General features: G+C 41.3%; 1 long non-coding RNA gene and 1 other non-coding gene across 4 annotated transcripts in view; both read left to right on the forward strand.

Annotated features, from left to right (window-relative positions):
• The window catches only part of LOC147342994 (uncharacterized), a 128,583-nt gene that overhangs the window by 18,249 nt on the left and 90,246 nt on the right, over window positions 1-20,088 (forward strand). The window contains exon 4 of one of the 3 annotated variants that reach the window (XR_015157099.1): window positions 2,715-3,178. The exons of the other annotated variants lie outside the window; for them this stretch is intronic. This is a non-coding gene — a long non-coding RNA (uncharacterized LOC147342994). Of the gene's footprint in view, window positions 1-2,714; window positions 3,179-20,088 lie in introns of those variants that run through there. 3 annotated transcript variants of the gene reach the window in all.
• LOC147342995 (U6 spliceosomal RNA) lies at window positions 1,761-1,864 on the forward strand. The gene has a single exon (XR_015157248.1). It is a non-coding gene; the product is annotated as a U6 spliceosomal RNA (small nuclear RNA).

Raw genomic sequence — 20,088 nt, forward strand, 5'->3', positions numbered from 1 at the left:
GAAATACTACAATGACAACTTAGCTATAAAATGGATAATTTTATTTTGTAACTTTATTTTTTTACATGGTCACTTATTTATTTTTGATACAAAATTTTGTAACTTCAAACTTTTTATTTTGTATTGGGGTATAGCCAATTAACAATGTTGAGGTAGTTTCAGGTGAACAGCAAGGGACTAAGTTATAAATATACATGTATCCACAAAATGGATAATTTTAATCTTAACATCTATGTATCTATATATATTGTTGTTGTTTAGTCCCTAAGTCATATCTGACTCTGCATCCCCATGGACTGTAGCCTGCCAGGCTCCTCTGTCCATGGGATTTCCCATGCAAGAATATTGTTGTAGGTTGCATTTCCTTCTCCAAGGGATCTTCCCAACCAAGGGATCAAAACCGAGTCTCCTGCATTGACGGATGTCTTCTTTAACACTGAGCCACCAGAGAAGCCATCAATATATACATAGGTATAGCTATAACTATGACTTGGAAAATTATGTTTTTAGGTTAATCTTCCCTTATTATAGCTTGGACCTGGTTCAGTGGTTTGTCAGCAAATTACTTCATGCGCAGTTGTTGCTTTAGATTTTTCTCATATGATGTATAGCTCATATACAATATTTGCATCATGTACAACATGACATTTATATGCATTACAAAATGGTCAGCCTGGTAAGTCTAGTAACCATCTGTCACCATGCAAAGTTATTGCATGGCAATATTACATCTATAAAGAATATTATTGACCATACATTACATTCATTACAGATTATGCTATACATTACATCCCCATGACTTATAATTGTGAGTGTGTACCTCCTGATCTCTTTCATCTGTTTTGCCCAACCTCTCACTTGCTCTCCTCATCTGGCAGCCCCATTTGTTCTCTGTATCCATGAGTTTGTTTTCTGTTTTGTTAGTTCATCTATTGTTTTTCAGATTCCACATGTAAGTGAAATCATGGGGTATTGTCTTTCTCTGTCTGATTTACTTCACAAAGCAGAGTATCTTTTGCATCCATTCATGTTGTTGCAAGTAGCAAGATTTCATACTTTTCTTACGGCCAAGTAATAGTCTACTGTGTATATATACCACATTTTCTTTATCCATTCATCCATCAATGGATGGTTGTCTTTTCTTATAGTCCATTTAAACTGAAATTAATAGAACTAGCAACTTATTAACTTGGTAAAATATACTCATATTGGCCTTGGTTCAAATAATAGTTCTGCCAGTGCCTACCTGTATGACCTTGAGCACGTCACTGAAGCTCTCTAAGCCTCAACTGAACATTCTGTAAAAGGGGGATGATAGTATCCATGTCAAAGTTTGAGATAATTATATGAAATAATGCATATAAAGTGCTTAGTAGCGTATCTGGAATTGCTCAGTAATGTTAGCTTTTATAAGTATGTTTTTTACATAATGTATAAAGAAAATCTAAAAGTAAACCAGTAAAAGCAAGAGTTGGTAAACGATGCCTCCAGGCCAAAGCCAGCCTGCCACCTATTTTCACAAGTAAATTTTTTTGTAGCGCAGCCACATTCCTTCATTTATGTACTGTCTTCAGGTGCTTTCACAGCAGCACTGAATAGCTACAGTAGACCACTTGGCCTGAAAAGTCTAAAGTATTTACCATCTGGCCCTTGACAGTATTTGTCAGCCCTTAAGTACATGGAGAAGAAAACTAATTGGCTAAAAAAAAATAGCATTTGAAATATGCATGTGGCTATTTTCTATTCAAAAACAAAAATAAATGCTTGCTTTGGCAGCACATATACTAAAATTGGAATAATACAGAGATTATCATGGCCACTGCAAAAGGACAACACGCAAATCCTTGGAACGTTCCAAATTTTTATTACCTATGGCTGATTCATGTTGATGTATGGCCAAAACCATCACAATATGGTAATTATCCTCCAATTAAAAATAAAATTTTTTTAATTAAAAAAACCCACAAAATCTATCAAGCTCTCCCCCCTCACATGATCTGGAGAAAAACTAACAGCACCGGCTCAAACTGATCTGAGGAGCAAAGTAGATAACCCGGACGAACAAGATGCAGATAATCAAGAAAACTCCACTGAACTACAGGCAATTGCAAAAACTTTCCCCACAGCAGTTGTGAGGGAAGAAGTCTCTCCTACACCCAGTATAGGCCCCTGAGACGCACAGCAAAAAAATGAGAATGGCATTTAAGCAAACTTGTCCTTAATAACCAGGCTTTTCCCCCCAAAGATAGCCTACACCATCTGAAAGACCCTAAAATTCACAGGCAGTTTTCAGTGTTTTTCTCAGATAACTGCTCAGAATTGACAAGTAAATAGTCTTCTGATAGTAGTCATTCACTTGTTGAATAAGTGAATGAATAAAGGAATGATGCTTTCAGCCTATTAGTTGTCTAAATCTAGCCATATTTTTTTAGATCTTTTTTCTTCCAGTTTTATTGATATATAATTGACATATAGCACTATATAAATTTAAGGTGTACAGCATAATGATTTTATTTACATACATCATGAAATGATAATCACAATAAGTTTAATGACAATCCATCATGTCATGCAGGTAGAAAAATTTTTAATTATTTTTTCCTTGTGATAGAACTCTTATTAGAATTTGCTCTTAACAACTTTCATGTATAACATACAACAGTGTTGTTAATTCCATTGCTTTTCTTTTTTTTTTCCTGCCATGTGGCATCCAGGATCTTAATTCCCAGACCAGGAACTGAACCCATACCCCTGCAGTGGAAACGCTGAGCTTTAACCACTGGACTGCCAGGGAGGTCCCTACATTGTTTTTTAATGCCTTTTCAGATCCAAGTGTGTGTTGTCATTTGTCTAGCAGTTAAAACATTCAATACCCTGAGATATTTCTTACTCTTTTCCCTGAACTATTATTTAAATTATGTAATTTTTATGGACTTTTGCCCCATCTCTACCTAGATTGTTAGTTCTTTTTTTTTTTTTTTTAATTTTTATATTTGGATAGGGTGGTTTTTCAATGATGTGTTAGTTTCAGTTATACAGCAAAGTGGTTCAGTTATACATATATCCATTCTTTTTTCAGATTCTTTCCCCATATAGGTTATTACAGAATATTGAGTGAGTTCCCTGTGTTATACAGTAAGTGCTTTTTATTTTTAAACTTAAAAAAATTTTTTTTAATTTATCTTTGGCTGCATTGGGTCTTTGTTGTACTCAGATCTTCTCTGGTTGTGTTACACTTGCTTCTCATTGTGGTAGCTTCTCTTCTTCCAGAGCATGGGCTCCTGGGCACAGTGACTTCAGTAGTTGTGGCACTCGGGCTCAGTATTTGCATCTCGCAGGCTCTAGAGTGCCGGCTTCAGTAGTCGTGGCTCATGGGCTTAGTTGACCCAAGGCATGTAGTATCTTCCTGGACCAGGGATTGAACCCTTCCCCCTGATTGGCAGGCAGACAACTGGACCACCAGGGAAGTCCTTATTTATTTATTTATTTATGACCATGCCACCCGGCTTGTGGGACTTAAGCTCCCCGACCAGGGACTGAACTCCAGCACTAGGCAGTGAGAGCACAAAATCCTAACCATTGGAACACCAGGGAATTCCCTGGTTATGTATTTTGTATATGCTGCTGCTACTGCTACTAAGTCACTTCAGTCGTGTCCGACTCTGTGCGACCCCATAGACGGTAGCCCACCAGGCTTCCCCGTCCCTGGGATTCTCCAGGCAAGAACACTGGGGTGGGTTGCCATTTCCTTCTCCAATTCGTGAAAGTGAAAAGTGAAAGTGAAGTCACTCAGTCGTGTCCGACTCTGTGCAACCCCATGGACTGCAGCCCACCAGGCTCCTCTGTCCATGGGATTTTCCAGGCAAGAGTACTGGAGTGGGGTGCCATCGCATTTCTGATTTTTTTATATAGGAGTGTGTATATGTCAATCTCGAACTCCAAATTTATCCCTCCCCTCAACATCTTTCCCTTTGGTAACTCTAAATTTGTTTTCCCAGTCTGTGAGTCTGTTTTTGTTTTGTAAATAAGTTTGTTTGTATCATCTTTTTAGATTCCACATGTTAGTGATATCATATATTTGTCTTTGTCTGACTTACTTCACTTAGCATGATAATCTCTAAGTCCATCCATGTTGTTGCAGATGGCATTATTTCATTCTTTATGGCTGAATAATATCCCATTATATACATACATATATATATATATATATATATATATATATATATATATATGTAAAGCTAGTGACATTGAAAAGAAAATGGCAAGCAAGGACTTTTGTACCAAAAAATCTCACTTTCTTTTTTCAGGAAAGGTTTTACTAGAGCTCCCGCTACAGCATAGGGGAGTGAGCCCAAAGAAGTTTACCTTGCTTGCTTTCTCCCTGATGGAGAAGAAAGTCTGTTCCTTATATGGGGTGAGGGTAGGGCTGTGACTAGGGTCCGACTGGAGGGGTGGCTTAGGAATTTGCCCACCTGTTAGGTGGTGGAGTGTGCAGGGCCATGCACAGTGTCCTGCTTTTGCTCCCAGCCATCTGCTTATGCTCCAGGCTCCTCAAAAGTGGAGGTTGGGGTTTTTTGCTGTCTTTGTATCTCTTAGGTCCAGAAATTGCCCCAACTGCCTATGCAGGCTCCAGGAGAGATGTATTCAGTGCAAGCATTGTGCACTTCAGCAAAGGGTCCCAGTCCCAGCCTGTCTCATTCCCCACGAAATACTCAACACCCTATTCTAAAAGGGTAAGGGGTCAAAGTTCTCTTCTTCTGAAACTTCTTCCTCCTGGACAGAGGCTACAGACCCTACCCTGCCCAAGAGGTGTAGAAGTCCCTTGCTGACTGTTCCAAGCACCTATAGGGACCAGGGCCACTCTACTGGAATGGGCTGAATTCCTTGAGCCATCATAAGCCTTATTTCAAACTGTTGGAGCCTAAAAAACACACACTTAACCAACAGTTTCAACGAACAAGGACTGAAAAGGAGAACAACAATCACCCTTAAGAGGCCTAGAAAGGAAAGGAAGCGGGTTAACTTTGGGCTTTCTTAGCTGTTGACCAGACAAGGGAGGTGAAATTGCCCCTACCAAAATTATGAAGCCACTCTTCCTGGGCTTATGTTTCCTTAATATTAACTTTTACATGTCCTATCCCATTGATCAAGTGCAGCAGAAAGTATTAGTCATCACACAAACTCTACCTTGTTCCGCCAGAAGATATTCAACAGTTGTCAGACAACTGGCAAGAACCACATCAGCCAAGGAAATGAGAGGTCCCAAGTCCTGTTAGGGATTCAGATAGAAGCCAACCCACTACATCATTTTACTTTTCTGTTGACGGTGCCTTTTTTTTAAGCATTAAAAAATATGTTTATTTACGTATTTTTGTCTGTGCTGGGTGTTTGTTGCCGAGTGTGGGTGTTTCCCTAGTTGTGGCAAGCAGGGGCTGTTCTCTAGTTTCAGTGTGTAGGCTTCTATTTGTGGTGGCTTCTCTTTTTGCAAGGCACAGGCTCAAGGCTTCAGAAGTTGTGGCACATGGGCTTAGTTGGCCCTTAACGTGTGGGCTCTTCCTGGACCAGGGATTCAACTGGTGTCCCTTCCATTGCAAGATAGATTCTTAACCACTCTACCATCAGGAAAGACCGGTGCCTGGTTTTTGACCAGGTGTCTCAGATCTTCCACTGGCTCACAGCTTTCCTGTTCCTCTCCAGTGACCTATGGGGTTTCTGGAAGTAAAAGCTTTAGTCTGGACAAATGTACCCAACTACATATCCCTTGCAGTTTGACAGCAGTGGGGGTGGTTAAAATTACTTAATAGCTGTCCTTCCATTTTTGGCAATTCTTGGTCCTGGGGGGACCCCTCTTTCCAGGTTTTAAGAAGGATTTGGTTTCTTTGTGAAGGAACAGCTCCATTTCTGTAGTTTTCAGTGGGAGCTGGCAGTGCCTTGTGAGCATAATCCTGGATCACCTTCTGAACTTGTCCAGATTAATAATAAATGTCAGAGCCTGGTTCACTTCCTCATCAGTGAATGTCAGTAGTACAAAAAGGCCTCCCACAGGTCATTGCAATGTGCTATGTCTCAGACCACTCCTGGGGCTACACAGACTACACAGAGTCTGCAGTAGGAAGCAAGTTGTCCAGGGTTTCTGAGTTTCTTGGCAGAGCTTTGCTAAGGTTTTCTATAAAGTATGGTTCATTTTCTCTACCTTACTTGAAGACTAGGTTGCCAAGGGATGTGTTACTTGTAGTCTATCCCTGGGAGAGGAGCCCTTGTGTGATTTGGGCTATAAGAGAGAGCCTGTTATCACTCTAGAGGGACTTTGGAAGTCCAAACTGAGGAATTATTTCTTTTAAAAGGGACTTACAGACTTCCATAGCCTTTTCAGATCAGGTAGGGAAGGCTTCAGACCATCCTGTGAAAGTAGCAAGGAATACCAGAAGATGTTTATGTCCTGATCATGAGTACATTTGGGTGAAATCTAACTGTCAGTCTTCCCTGGGATATGTCCCTCGGGGTTGAATCAACCTGAGTAATGAAAGGGGGGTTGGATGGGTGTGTGGGTTATTGTGGGCACATAAATCATAGGTCAGCATGACTTGTTTTACTGTTCTTTTGAGCCTCTTCCCTCCAGTAGTGGATGGAATCATGTAAATCAGTGAGTTTCCATTGTTGGGCCCCAGGGATTAAAACCTTATATTCCTTTTTATTCTGGCCTGTGCTTCCCTTCTCATAGCCCTATTTTTCAGTATTTGTGTTCCTCTGGGGAATATCGGGGAAGGCTAGGAAGTTCGGGGGGGCAATCACTAGAGGATGAGATGGTTGGATGGCATCACTGACTCGATGGACATGAGTCTGAGCAAGCTCTGGGAGTTGGTGATGGACAGGGAAGCCTGGCATGCTGCAGTCCATGGCGTCACAAAGAGTCGGACACAACTGAGGGATTGAACTGAACTGAATCACTAGAGCCATAATTTGTTCATATGTGCTCAGTATCTCAGTCGTGTCCAACTCTTTGGGATCCCATGAACTACAGCCCACCAGGCTCCTCTATCCATGGAATTTCCCAGGCAAGAATACTAGAGAGGGCTGCCATTTCTTCCTCCAAGGTATCTTCCTGACCTAGGTATCGAACCCACGTCTCCTGCTTTGGCAGGAGGATTCTTTACAACTAAGCCACCTGGGAAGCCCAGGTTCCTGCATTCTAGCTGCCTGCTTTGCAAGTTGATCATCTTTGCTGTTCACTTTGCTGACAATAGATCCTTCCCTCAGATGGGCTCTACAGAGGATTACTGCTACTCAGATTGGGAGCTACACTGCTTCTAAAAGAGCCAGAACCAAATCTTATGTTTTATGGGAGAATTTTTAGCAGTTAACCTTCCCCTTTCTTTACAAATGGTAGCATGAGCATATGGCAGGTAGAATCCACATTTAGAGTCAGTGAAAACATCTAATTTTTTATTCTTCCCTAATTGCAAAGCTCTCATTAATGCAATTAGTTCAGTCATTTGGACTAATATCTGGAGTGGCAGGGCCATGGCTTTTATGACTTCATCTAGACTAGCTGTGGCATATACTGCCTGTCGGGTTCCCATTTCTACCAAACTCCCATTCAACCTCAGGGTTGTCAAGAGGCTCATCTAGAAGATCAGACCTGCTGGAGTAAGTTTGTTCTTGGGTCTCTATACACTGAGGCAATAAGTCTCCACTCTCAACCAGTGAAAGCAGAGTTACTAGGTTTAGGGTTTGGCACACCTTTAAGGTAATGTCAAGGATGTCCATTAAAAGGGCCTGGTATCTTATAAACTTTCCTCCAGTCAACCAATGATGTCCTGTGACTTCCAGCACAGATAGTACCTGATGAGGGGTTAACACATCTAAGTGTTGTCCCAGGGTGAGCTTGGAAGCCTCATTAACCAACTTGGCTGTGACTGCTACTGCCCACAGCAGCTTGGCATTCCCAGGGCCACTGAGTCCAATTGTTTTGAAAAGTAAGCCACTGGTCTCTGATCCAGTCCCAGCCTTGGAGTCAGGACTTCTGGTGCTATCCTTGACCTTCTGTGACCATACAGAGTAGAGGACTTCTCCAGATTTGGAAGCCCCAGAGCTGGTACTCTATTCAGCTCAATCTTTAGAGTCTCCAAGCCCTGCTCGTGGTCTTATTCCATTGAAGGGGTACCCTTCCCCTCCCTTTAGAATGTCATATGGGGTTTTGCTATGAGGCCATAATTTGAAATCCAGATAGAACCCAGCCATCCCCATAAAGCTGGGAGTTACCTCTTTCTGATTGGAGATGGTAATGCACTAATTGCTGGGTTTTAATCTATGGCCAGGGCTCATGCCCCTGGAGTCAAAACAGATTCAAAATATTGAATCCATTGCTGAGATCTGTGCCTTGGTTAAAGAGGCTTTATATCCCCTTTTTGCCCAAAAATTTAGACCCTAACAGTATTTTGATTTGAGTCTTGTTTGGTCTCACTATTCATCAATAATTACCAACATAATTGTAGCAGAGTTCTCAAGACTCAGTTCCCTTGATTCCCTTGCTAATGTATTTCTCAAAAAAGTGGGGCCTATGTTGCAAACCCTGTGTACTCACTGTCCATGTACATTGGGTAGCCTCCAGGGTGTCAGGGCCTCTCCATTCAAAGGCAAAAAGGTATTGAGAGTCTGGATGGGGGGAAATGTAGAAAAATGCATCTTGGAGCTCCAAAACAGTAATACTCAGCTTTCCATGGCAGTTGTGTGGGAAGGGAGTACAGTTTTGGCACCAGGGGTGAACAGGGGGGACTGCCTCATTCTCTGCTCCTTAGTCTTGCACAAACTGATTCTCCCTGCTAGACTTCTGAGCAGGGAGGCCAGGGTGTTGCAAGGGGATCAGCAGAGCTTAAAGAGTCTGTGTTTTAGAAATTAGCTGAACAGTGGTTAGATTACCCTCAGGGCCTCAGACTTTAAAGGATATTGTCTCTTCCAGGGGTGTTTTCCCCAGGCCTTATTTTTATTGGGGGAATACGTTTTGCACTTCCTGGCACCAACCCAACTGCAGGATCTACTTGTTCTCAAATTTCTTGGGGGAGGTCTTGGGGAATATTTTGATGCCCAACAGGTGGCTCATCTGTGACAACTAGCAAATGCATTCTCTGTTCAGATTCTTTACCTCCTTGGACTTAACCCTGTCCTAAGAATATACTAGCTCCTAACTTATTTAACAAATCTCTCCTGGGAGGTGGACAGGGCATTCTGGCATATACAAAAAGGAGTAAGTAATAATAACAGTCTGATTATTATTTACAAGGAGAGACATAAATTGCTTACCTTTGCCCATCAACTCCTGTCACTACAGTCATGGTTGGAGAGGGGGTTAGCTGGCCAAGTCAGAATAGTGTCTACAAGAAATTCAGTTCTCCTACCTGCTGCATTGAGGGTGACCTGGAGCTCTGCACAAGTATTGGGAATGGATCAAGTGGGATCTGGAGCCACATAGGTGCTTGGGCGCCATCAGTTGGTGTGCAGAATCTCTCTTCTGAGAAATTCACAAGAATTGGGGCTGGCCACGGTTGCCCCTCAGTCATCACACCAGTGGGAGCTCAGGACATTCCCCCTTCTAGAGCCCCTCTTTCTGACAAAAGGCACACTGGTTCCAGCTCAGGTGGCTCCTTGATGGTCTGTCCAGTCTTCCTGGCCCTCTAGGGTCCCCTCAGGTGGTGGGTGAGTGAGAACAACCAAAAGCCGTGTTTTTTCCGTTAGCCTCTTATTCTTATTGGCCGCCTCTGTTATGTCTTGATTGTTATAACCTTGAAGGCCTCCTCTACCAAGGTTTACAGTGGAGGCCCAGCCTCAAGGTTTTGTAATTTTCTCTTGACATCAGGAGTAGCCTGGTGGATAAAATGCATGGCCAGTATGTCCTCCCTTCTGTGGACTCTGGGTCTTTATTGGTGTCCTTCCTGAAAGCCTCTGTTACCTAGCTCAGGAATATGCCTGGCTTTCATCTTTTTCCTGTGTAACCTCTCAGACCTTATAATTTACAGGCATCACCATACACCTTTTCATTCCTTCTGATAGACAGGTAATATAATGTCTCATCCTTGGCCTGGCCTACTCAATCTTCATAGTCCCAGTGTGGGTCATGATCTATAATTGCATCCCCACCCACCTGGTAAATGTACTGGTGTGGATTGTTGGCCAGTAGGCCTACTGTGTGTTCCCTGGACTTTCTTAGTATATGCTCCATTTCATCCTGGGAGCAACAGTGGGCCAGAATAAGCATGCTGTCCTGCCAGGTGAGAGAGACTGCCAACCCCAACCTGACAAATTTATCCCCAAACTTGTCAGGGTTCTCTGAGAACATGCCAAACCTCTCCTTACAGATTAACCCAATTAGCTTAGGATCTCTCTTTGGGATGTTCCAGGAGCCCCCTGAAGCACCCCGAAGTTAACTGGAAGTCAGAAGAATTTCTATTAGAATTTGATATCTGGGAAGTCTGTCAAAAATTTTTTTAAAGTTTTAAAACATCCAATCAGATAAGATCATAGGTTTTTGTGAAAAAATGCTTATTCTTTGTTCTATGGTGGGGGAAGAAAAGTCAAAAGTAAATATAGATCAGTTAAAAGCACTGGAACTCACACAACCTGTTTTCAAAAGCAGCATCCAGGACAACTTTGTTCTCTTATGAGAGAGAAACAAACCCAATCCTGCATCAGCCTAATCTTAATAAAATCGACTCACCTAATTAAATTTAATCCACCTTAGAAGATCCTGACAAATACAAAATTCTTTTCTCAATGTTCACCTTCCTTAAGCCTTCTACAACTTCCTGCAGCCATACATCGTCCCTTATTCTTTCCTCCGTTTAGAAATAGCCAGCTCTAAGACAACATCATCCTTTTACCTTTCAATAAGATATATTTCCATTCCTCATACTTTCTTTCCTGAATATCATCCTACTTTTCTTAAGCAATCATTAATTTATTGTGTGTGGGTGTGTGTGTGTGTGTGTGTGTGCACACACACTCAGTCACAAAGGCCTGTCTGACTCTTTGAGACCCCTTGGACTGTAGCCTGCCAGGCTCCTCTGTCCATGGAATTCACCAGGCAAGGAACTGGAGTGGGTTGCCATTTCCTTCTCTAGGGGATCTTCCCAATCCAGGGATCAAACCTGCGCCTCCTGCTTTGGCAGGCAGATACTTTCCACTGAGCCACCTGAGAAGCCCATTCTTTACATCAGAATTCCATAAATTAGTAGAGAACATGTTACTGCTGCTGCTAAGTCACTTCAGTGGTGTCCGACTCTGTGCGACCCCATAGACGGCAGCCCACCAGGCTCCCTTGTCCCTGGGATTCTCCAGGCAAGAATACTGGAGTGGGTTGCCATTTCCTTCTCCAGTGCATGAAGGTGAAAAGTGAAAGTGAAGTCTCTCAGTCCTGTCCAACTCTGAGCGGCCCCATGGACTGCAGCCTACCCAGGCTCCTCCGTCCATGGGATTTTCCAGGCATGAGTACTAAGGTGGTAACAAATATCTTTAGTTTCTCTCTCATAAGAAGAGAAAAATTAATGAATTTAGGTTTGTTTCACAATTAACGTTCCAGTATTTTATCTTATTTGAAATGCCCTGTGTGTGTCAGTTGCTCAGTCATGTCTGACTCTTTGTGACCCCATGGACTGTAGCCCGCCAGGCTCCTCTGTCCATGGAATTCTCCAGGCAAGAATCCTGAAGTGGGTTGCCATTGCCCTTCTCCAGAGGAATCTTCCTGACCCAGAGATCAAACCCAGGTCTCCCGCACTGCAGGCAAATGCCCTATATATCTAATTAATTCCTATCATTGAACTTAATTTGGTTTCAAATTTATCAAAATTTGGACAGACTGTTTTAGATGCATGTTTCCAAAGCATGTAATTATTCCTATAGCTTACAAAAACTTTGTATTCCAATTACATGTACTTAAAGTTTTATCATATCAGGTTATTTTTCCCTGTTAACAAGTTTATAAGAAAAACAATATGCACTTACTGACTTCTTATAACTCTTGGTATGGTGAAAGTATTATCCTTAATCTTGATAACTCTAAAAGGTCTGTATTAAAGCCACAGGTTAAAGCTAGACAAGTTAATTTCTATAGAACCAGAGATCTCATAGTTTTCCCACTTGTGTTTAAAATGGACTTCTTTTCCCCCCTCAGTCTTGTGGGACTACAGATGAATCAGGAAGTTCCTGACAGCGTCAATTCCTAGGTAGGCTGATAAGAAGTCCAGGGTTCCCGAGGAGGAGAAAGGGGTCTGGGGCTCTGAAGGAGAAAATGACAAATGTTCTTTTCTACATTGCTTTGTCTTAGTCAATATAACAATGTATCTTTTTTTTCCAGTTTTATTTATTTATTTTTTTTTACTTTATAATATTGTATTGGTTTTGCCATACATTGACATGAATCTGCCATGGGTGTACATGTGTTCCCCATCCTGAACCCCCCTCCCACCTCCCTCCCCATCCTATTCCTCTGGGTCATCCCAGTGCACCAACCCCAAGCACCCTGTATCATGCATCGAACTTGGACAGGCAATTTATTTCACATGTGATAATTTACATGTTTCAGTGCCATTCTCCCATATCTTCCCGCCCTTACCCTCTCCCACAGAGTCCAAAAGACTGTTCTATACATCTGTGTCTCTTTTGCTGTCTCGCATACAGGGTTATCGTTACCATCTTTCTAAATTCCATGTATATGTGTTAGTATACTGTATTGGTGTTTTTCTTTCTGGCTTACTTCACTCTGTATAATAGGCTCCAGTTTCATCCACCTCATTAGAACTGATTCAAATGTATTCTTTTTAATGGGTGAATAATACTCCATTGTGTATATGTACCACAGCTTTCTTATCCATTCATCTGCTGATGGACATCTAGGTTGCTTCCATGTCCTGGCTATTATAAACAGTGCTGCGATGAACATTGGGGTACACGTGTCTCTTTCAATTCTGGTTTCCTTGGTGTATATGCCCAGCAGTGGGATTGCTGGGTTGTATGGCAGTTCTATTTCCAGTTTTTTAAGGAATCTCCACACGGTTCTCCATAGTGGCTGTACTAGTTTGCATTCCCACCAACAGTGTAAGAGGGTTCCCTTTTCTCCACACCCTCTCCAGCATTTATTGTTTGTAGACTTTTGGATAGCAGTCATTCTGACTGGCGTGAGAAGGTACCTCATTGTGGTTTTGATTTGCATTTCTCTGATAATGAGTGATGTTGAGCATCTTTTCATGTGTTTGTTAGCCATCTGTATGTCTTCTTTGGAGAAATGTCTGTTTAGTTCTTTGGCTCACTTTTTGAATGGGTGGTTTATTTTTCTGGAATTGAGCTGCAAGGGTTGCTTGTATTATTTTTGAGATTAATTCTTTGTCAGTTGCTTCATTTGCTATTATTTTCTCCCATTCTGAAGGCTGTCTTTTCACCTGGCTTGTAGTTTCCTTTGTTGTGCAGAAGCTTTTAATTTTAATTAGGTCCCATTTGTTTATTTTTGCTTTTATTTCCAATATTCTGGGAGGTGGATCATAGAGAATCCTGCTGTGGTTTATGTCGGAGAGTGTTTTGCTTATGTTTTCATCTAGGAGTTTTATAGTTTCTGGTCTTACATTTAGATCTTTAATCCATTTTGAGTTTATTTTTGTGTATGGTGTTAGAGGGTGTTCTAGTTTCATTCTTCTACAGGTGGTTGACCAGTTTTCCCAGCACCACTTGTTAAAGAGATTGTCTTTTTTCCATTGTATATTCTTGCCTCCTTTGTCAAAGATAAGGTGTCCACAGATGCGTGGATTTATCTCTGGGCTTTCTATTTTGTTCCATTGATCTATATTTCTGTCTTTGTGCCAGTACCATACTGTCTCGATGACTTTAGCTTTGTAGTAGAGACTGAAGTCAGGCAGATTGATTCCTCCAGTTCCATTCTTCTTTCTCAGGATTGCTTTGGCTATTCGAGGTTTTTTGTATTTCCATACAAATTGTGAAATTATTTGTTCTAGTTCTCTGAAAAATACTGTCGGTAGCTTGATAGGGATTGCATTAAATCTATAGATTGCTTTGGGTAGTATACTCATTTTCACTATATTGATTCTTCCAATCCATGAACATGGTATATTTCTCCATCTATTTGTGTCCTCTTTGATTTCTTTCATCAGTGTTTTCTATATATAAGTCTTTTGTTTCTTTAGGTAGATATATTCCTAAGTATTTTATTCGTTTCGTTGCAATGGTGAATGGAATTGTTTCCTTAATTTCTCTTTCTGTTTTCTCATTGTTAGTGTATAGGAATGCAAGGGATTTCTGTGTGTTGATTTTATATCCTGCAACTTTACTATATTCATTGCTTAGCTCTAGTAATTTTCTGGTGGAGTCTTTAGGGTTTTCTATGTAGAGGATCATGTCATCTGCAAACAGAGTTTTACTTCTTCTTTTCCAATCTGGATTCCTTTTCTGCTCTGATTGCTGTGGCCAAAACTTCCAAAACTATGTTGAATAGTAGTGGTGAGAGTGGGCACCCTTGCTTTGTTCCTGACTTTAGGGGAAATGCTTTCAATTTTTCACCATTGAGGATAATGTTTGCTGTGGATTTGTCATATATAGCTTTTATTATGTTGAGGTATGTTCCTTCTATTCCTGCTTTCTGGAGTGCTTTCATCATAAATGGATGTTGAATTTTGTCAAAGGCTTTCTCTGCATCTATTAAGATAATCATATGGTTTTTATTTTTCAATTTGTTAATGTGATATATTACATTGATTGACTTGCAGATATTGAAGAATCCTTGCATCCCTGGGATAAAGCCCACTTGGTCATGATGTATGATCTTTTTAATGTGTTGGATTCTGTTTGCTAGAATTTTGTTAAGGATTTTTGCATCTATGTTCATCAGTGATATTGGCCCGTGGTTTTCTTTTTTTGTGGCATCTTTGTCAGGTTTTGGTATTAGGGTGATGGTGGCCTCATAGAATGAGTTTGGAAGTTTACCTTCCTCTGCAATTTTCTGGAAGAGTTTGAGTAGGGTAAGTGTTAGCTCTTCTCTAAATTTTTGGTAGAATTCAGCTGTGAAGCCGTCTGGTCCTGGGCTTTTGTTGGAAGATTTCTGATTACAGTTTCAATTTCTGTGCTTTTGATGGGTCTGTTAAGATTTTCTATTTCTTCCTGGTTCAGTTTTGGAAAGTTGTACTTTTCTAACAATTTGTCCTTTTTTTCCAAGTTGCCCATTTTATTTGCCTATAGTTGCTGATAATTATCTCTTAAGATCCTTTGTATTTCTGTGTTGTCTGTTGTGATCTCTTCATTTTCATTTCTAATTTTGTTGATTTGATTTTTCTACCTTTGTTTCTTGATGAATCTGGCTAATGGTTTGTCAATTTTATTTGTCTTCTCAAAGAACCAGCTTTTGACTTTGTTGATTTTTGCTATGGTCTCCTTTGTTTCTTTTGCATTTATTTCTGCCCTAATTTTTAAGATTTCTTTCCTTCTACTAACCCTGGGGTTCTTCATTTCTTCCTTTTCTAGTTGCTTTAGATGTATATATAGTTAGGTTATTTATTTGACTTTTTTCTTGTTTCTTGAGGTAAGCCTGTATTGCTGTGAATCTTCCCCTTAGTACTGCTTTTACAGTGTCCATAGGTTTTGGGTTGTTGTTTTTTCATTTTCATTCGTTTCTATTCATAATTTTAATTTATTTTTTGATTTCTTCTGTGATTTGTTGGTTATTCAGCAGTGTGTCATTCAGCCTCCATATGTTGAAATTTTTAATAGTTTTTCTCCTGTAATTGAGATCTAATCTTACTGCATTGTGGTCAGAAAAGATGCTTGGAATGATTTCAATTTTTTTGAATTTACCAAGGCTAGATTTATGGCCCAGGATGTGATCTATCCTGGAGAAGGTTCCGTGTGCACTTGAGAAAAAGGTGAAATTCATTGTTTTGGGGTGAAATGTCCTATAGATATCAATTAGGTCTAACTGGTCTATTGTATCATTTAAAGTTTGTGTTTCCTTGTTAATTTTCTGTTTAGTTGATCTATCCATAGGTGTGAGTGGGGTATTAAAGTCTCCCACTATTATTGTGTTGTTAATTTCCCCTTTCATACTTGTCAGCATTTGTCTTACATATTGCGGTGCTCCTATGTTGGGTACATATATATTTATAATTGTTATCTCTTCTTCTTGGATTGATCCTTTGATCATTATGTAGTGTCCATCTTTGTCTCTTTTCACAGCCTTTGTTTTAAAGTCTATTTTATCTGATATAAGTATTGTTATTCCTGCTTTCTTTTGGTCCCTATTTGCATGGAATATCTTTTTCCAGCCCTTCACTTTCAGTCTGTATGTGTCCCTTGTTTCGAGGTGGGTCTCTTGTAGACAACATATATAGGGTCTTGTTTTTGTATCCATTCAGCCAGTCTTTGTCTTTTGGTTGGGACATTCAATCCATTTACATTTAAGGTAATTATTGATAATTATGATCCTTTTGCCATTTACTTTATTGTTTTGGGTTTGAGTTTATATACCCTTTCTGTGTTTCCTGTCTAGAGAAGATACTTTAGCATTTGTTGGAGAGCTGGTTTGGTGGTGCTGAATTCTCTCAGCTTTTGCTTGTCTGTAAAGCTTTTGATTTCTCCTTCATATTTGAATGAGATCCTTGCTGGGTACAGTAATCTGGGCTGTAGATTATTTTCTTTCATCACTTTAAGTATGTTCTGCCATTCCCTCTGGCTTAAAGAGTTTCTATTTAAAGATCAGCTGTTATCCTTATGGGAATTCCCTTGTGTGTTATTTGTTGTTTTTCCCTTGCTGCTTTTAATATTTGTTCTTTGTGTTTGATCTTTGTTAATTTGATTAATATGTGTCTTGGGGTGTTTCACCTTGGGTTTATCCTGTTTGGGACTCTCTGGGTTTCTTGGACTTGGGTGATTATTTCCTTCCCCATTTTAGGGACGTTTTCAACTATTATCTCCTCAAGTATTTTTCTCATGGTCTTTCTTTTTGTCGTCTTCTTCTGGGACTCCTATGATTCAAATGTTGGGGCATTTAACATTGTCCCAGAGGTCTCTGAGGTTGTCCTCATTTCTTTTAATTCTCTTTTCTTTTTTCCTCTCTGTTTCATTTATTTCTACCATTCTATCTTCTACCTCACTTATCCTATCTTCTGCCTCTGTTATTCTACTGTTGGTTCCCTCCAGAGTGTTTTTGATCTCACTTATTGCATTATTCATTATATATTGACTCTTTTTTATTTCTTCTAGGTCCTTGTTAAACATTTCTTGCATCTTCTCGATCCTTGTCTCCAGGTTATTTATCTGTAACTCCAATTTGTTTTCAAGATTTTGGATCATTTTCACTATCATTCGGAATTGTTTATCAGGTAGATTCCCTGTCTCTTCCTCTTTTGCTTGGTTTGGTGGGCATTTATCCTGTTCCTTTACCTGCTGGGTATTTCTCTGCCTTTTCATCTTGTTTATATTGCTGTGTTTGGGGTGGCCTTTCCATATTCTGGCAGTTTGTGGAGTTCTCTTTATTGTGGAGTTTCCTCACTGTGTGTGGGGTTGGACGGGTGGCTTGTCAAGATTTCCTGGTTAGGGAATCTTATGTCTGTATTCTGGTGGGTGGAGGTGGATTTCTTCTCTCTGGAGTGCAATGAAGTGTCCAGTAATGAGTTTTGAGATGTCAATGGGTTTGGTGTGACTTTGGGCAGCCTGTATATTGAAGCTCAGGGCTATGTTCCTGTGTTGCTGGAGAGTTTGGGTGGTATGTATTGCTCTGGAAATTGTTGGTGCTTGGTTTCAGTGTAGGTATGGAGGCGTTTGATGAGCTCCTATTGATTAATGTTCCCTGGATTCAGTCATCCTCTGGTGTTCTCAGGATTTGGACTTAAGCCTCCTGCCTCTGGTTTTCAGTCTTATTCTTACAGTAGCCTCAAGACTTCTCCATCTATACAGCACTGATGATAAAACATCTAGGTTAAAGATGAAAAGTTTCTCCACAGTGAGGGACACCCGGAGAGGTACACAGAGTTACATGAAGAAGAGAAGAGGGAGGAGGGAGATAGAGGTGACCAGGAGGAGAAGAGGGGGAATCAAAAGGGGAGAAAGCAAGCTAGCCAGCAATCACTTCCCTATGTGCTCTCCACAGTCTGGATCCCTCAAAGATGTTCATGGAGTTACAGAAGAGAAGAAGGAAGAAGGAGACAGAGGTGGCCAGGAAGATAAAAGGGGGAGTCAAAAGGAGAGAGACAGATACAGCCAGTAATCAGTTCCTTAAGTGTTCTCCATAGCCCGGAGCACACAAAGAGATTCACAGAATTGGGTAGAAAAGAAAAGGGTGAGAGGGGAGATACAGGAGACCTGGTGGAGACAAAGGAGAGTCAAAAGGGAGAAAGAGCAATCAGGCCAGTGATCTCGTTCCCAAGTAAAAATGGGTACTGGAGATTGGGTTCTTAAAGGTACAAAGTTGATAACAAATACCAAAAAGCAAAGATTAAAAATCTAGAGTAGAGGTTAGATTCTCAAAAATACAATATTTTTTAAAAAGTCACAAAAATTATAGAATATATATATATATGAAATTTGCTTTAAAAATGGGGTCTTAAAAAAAATGGGGTCTTTTTTTTTGCAAGGTAATAGTAGGTTATAAAAATGAAAATTAAAGGAGTAATGGAGGACTTAAATTTTTTTTTTAATTTAAAAGATGATAATAGTAAAAATATATCTAGGACTTTCTCTGGAGCTGTTGCAGACAGTGTGGGGTCAGTTCATTGTCAGATAGTTCCTTAGTCTAGCTTGTACTTCTCAAGGTCTATAGGCTCCTTCCTATGTAGTCAGTGCTAACTACAGGGTTTTAATCTATTGCACCTGTCACTTCCAAAGCGGTTCCCTCTGTGTATTTTAGCTTCTTCTGTTTGCTGGTCTCTTCAGTGTCTAATTTCCGCCCTGACACAAGGAGGGCGGTGGCGGTCACTTTTTTTAGGCTCACTTGTTCAGTCATCCTGTGGGGAGGGAGGAACACTGCAAACAAATGCACTGTGGTGTGTGTTCACAGTGCCTCAGCCACACTGGGTTTGGCCCCGCTCACGGCATGTGTGCTTTCCCAGTCTACTCAGGCTCCAGGTTGCTCCGCTGGGAACTCTCTGACGCGGGCCCTGGGTTGCATGCACTCCCCAGGTCTAAGCCTCTCAGGTTCAGGTTCTCGGGTACTCCACAAAGGTGCAGACTTGGTTGGGCCTGCATTTTGTGCCCGTCCCAGGTCCAAGCAGCTCAGGTGACCAGGTGCTTGGTGAGCACAGTCACCCCCAGTTGAAGGCTGCCACTTATCGCCTTCCCTGTCCCAGCTGCTTGGTTTTCTGGGTATACAATGGGCGTGCCTTCTCAGATGTGCCCTATGTCTCTTCTGGGGAGCTGATCTCTGGCTGCGACCCTCCCGGCGATGGCGACCATCCAGAATCCCAAGAAGTCTTGGCTAGCAATGAAGTCTGCTAGCATTTTGGTATAGGATACCTCTCTGGGGCCGCAATTGCCCCCCTTCTGGCTCTGGCTGGCTCTGGTGGGGGATGGGCCAGTCTGCAGCTGGCTAGCTCTGCTCAGTCCTTTGTCCTGTGAGCAGTCCTCGTGGTGTCTTTGGTTAGGGCTTTTTGGGATAGCTATCCCACAGTGTGGGTTGCTATCTCAAGCTAGTTCCCTCAGATTGCCCTCGGGGCATTCAGGCCCGGTCCTTACCCTAAGCAATGCAGCCCGCGCCTCCCTGTCCATCCCCTGCTTGCTAGTGGGGGATTCGGGTGTCTGGGCTGCTGCTCCGCTGGGAGTTGCTGTTAGGTACGTAATCTGTGGGTTTTAATTATTTATTTATTTTTCCTCCCGGTTATTTTGCCCTCTGAGATTCCAGGCCTCACCACAGACCCGCTGGAGAGAGTGTTTCCTGGTGTTTGGAAACTTCTCTCTTTTTTAAGACTCCCTTCCCGGGGCAGATCTCCATCCCTACCTCTTTGGTCTCTCTTTTTGTCTCTTATATTTTGTCTTACCTCCTCTCGAAGACAATGGGCTCCCTTTCTGGGTGCCTGATGTCCTCTGCCAGCATTCAGAAGTTGTTTTGTG

This window comes from Bos grunniens, chromosome 28, assembly GCF_055505025.1.
Source record: "Bos grunniens cultivar Pamir isolate PY7600 chromosome 28, Bosgru_T2T1.0, whole genome shotgun sequence".
In the NCBI taxonomy this organism is placed as follows: Eukaryota; Metazoa; Chordata; class Mammalia; order Artiodactyla; family Bovidae; genus Bos; species Bos grunniens.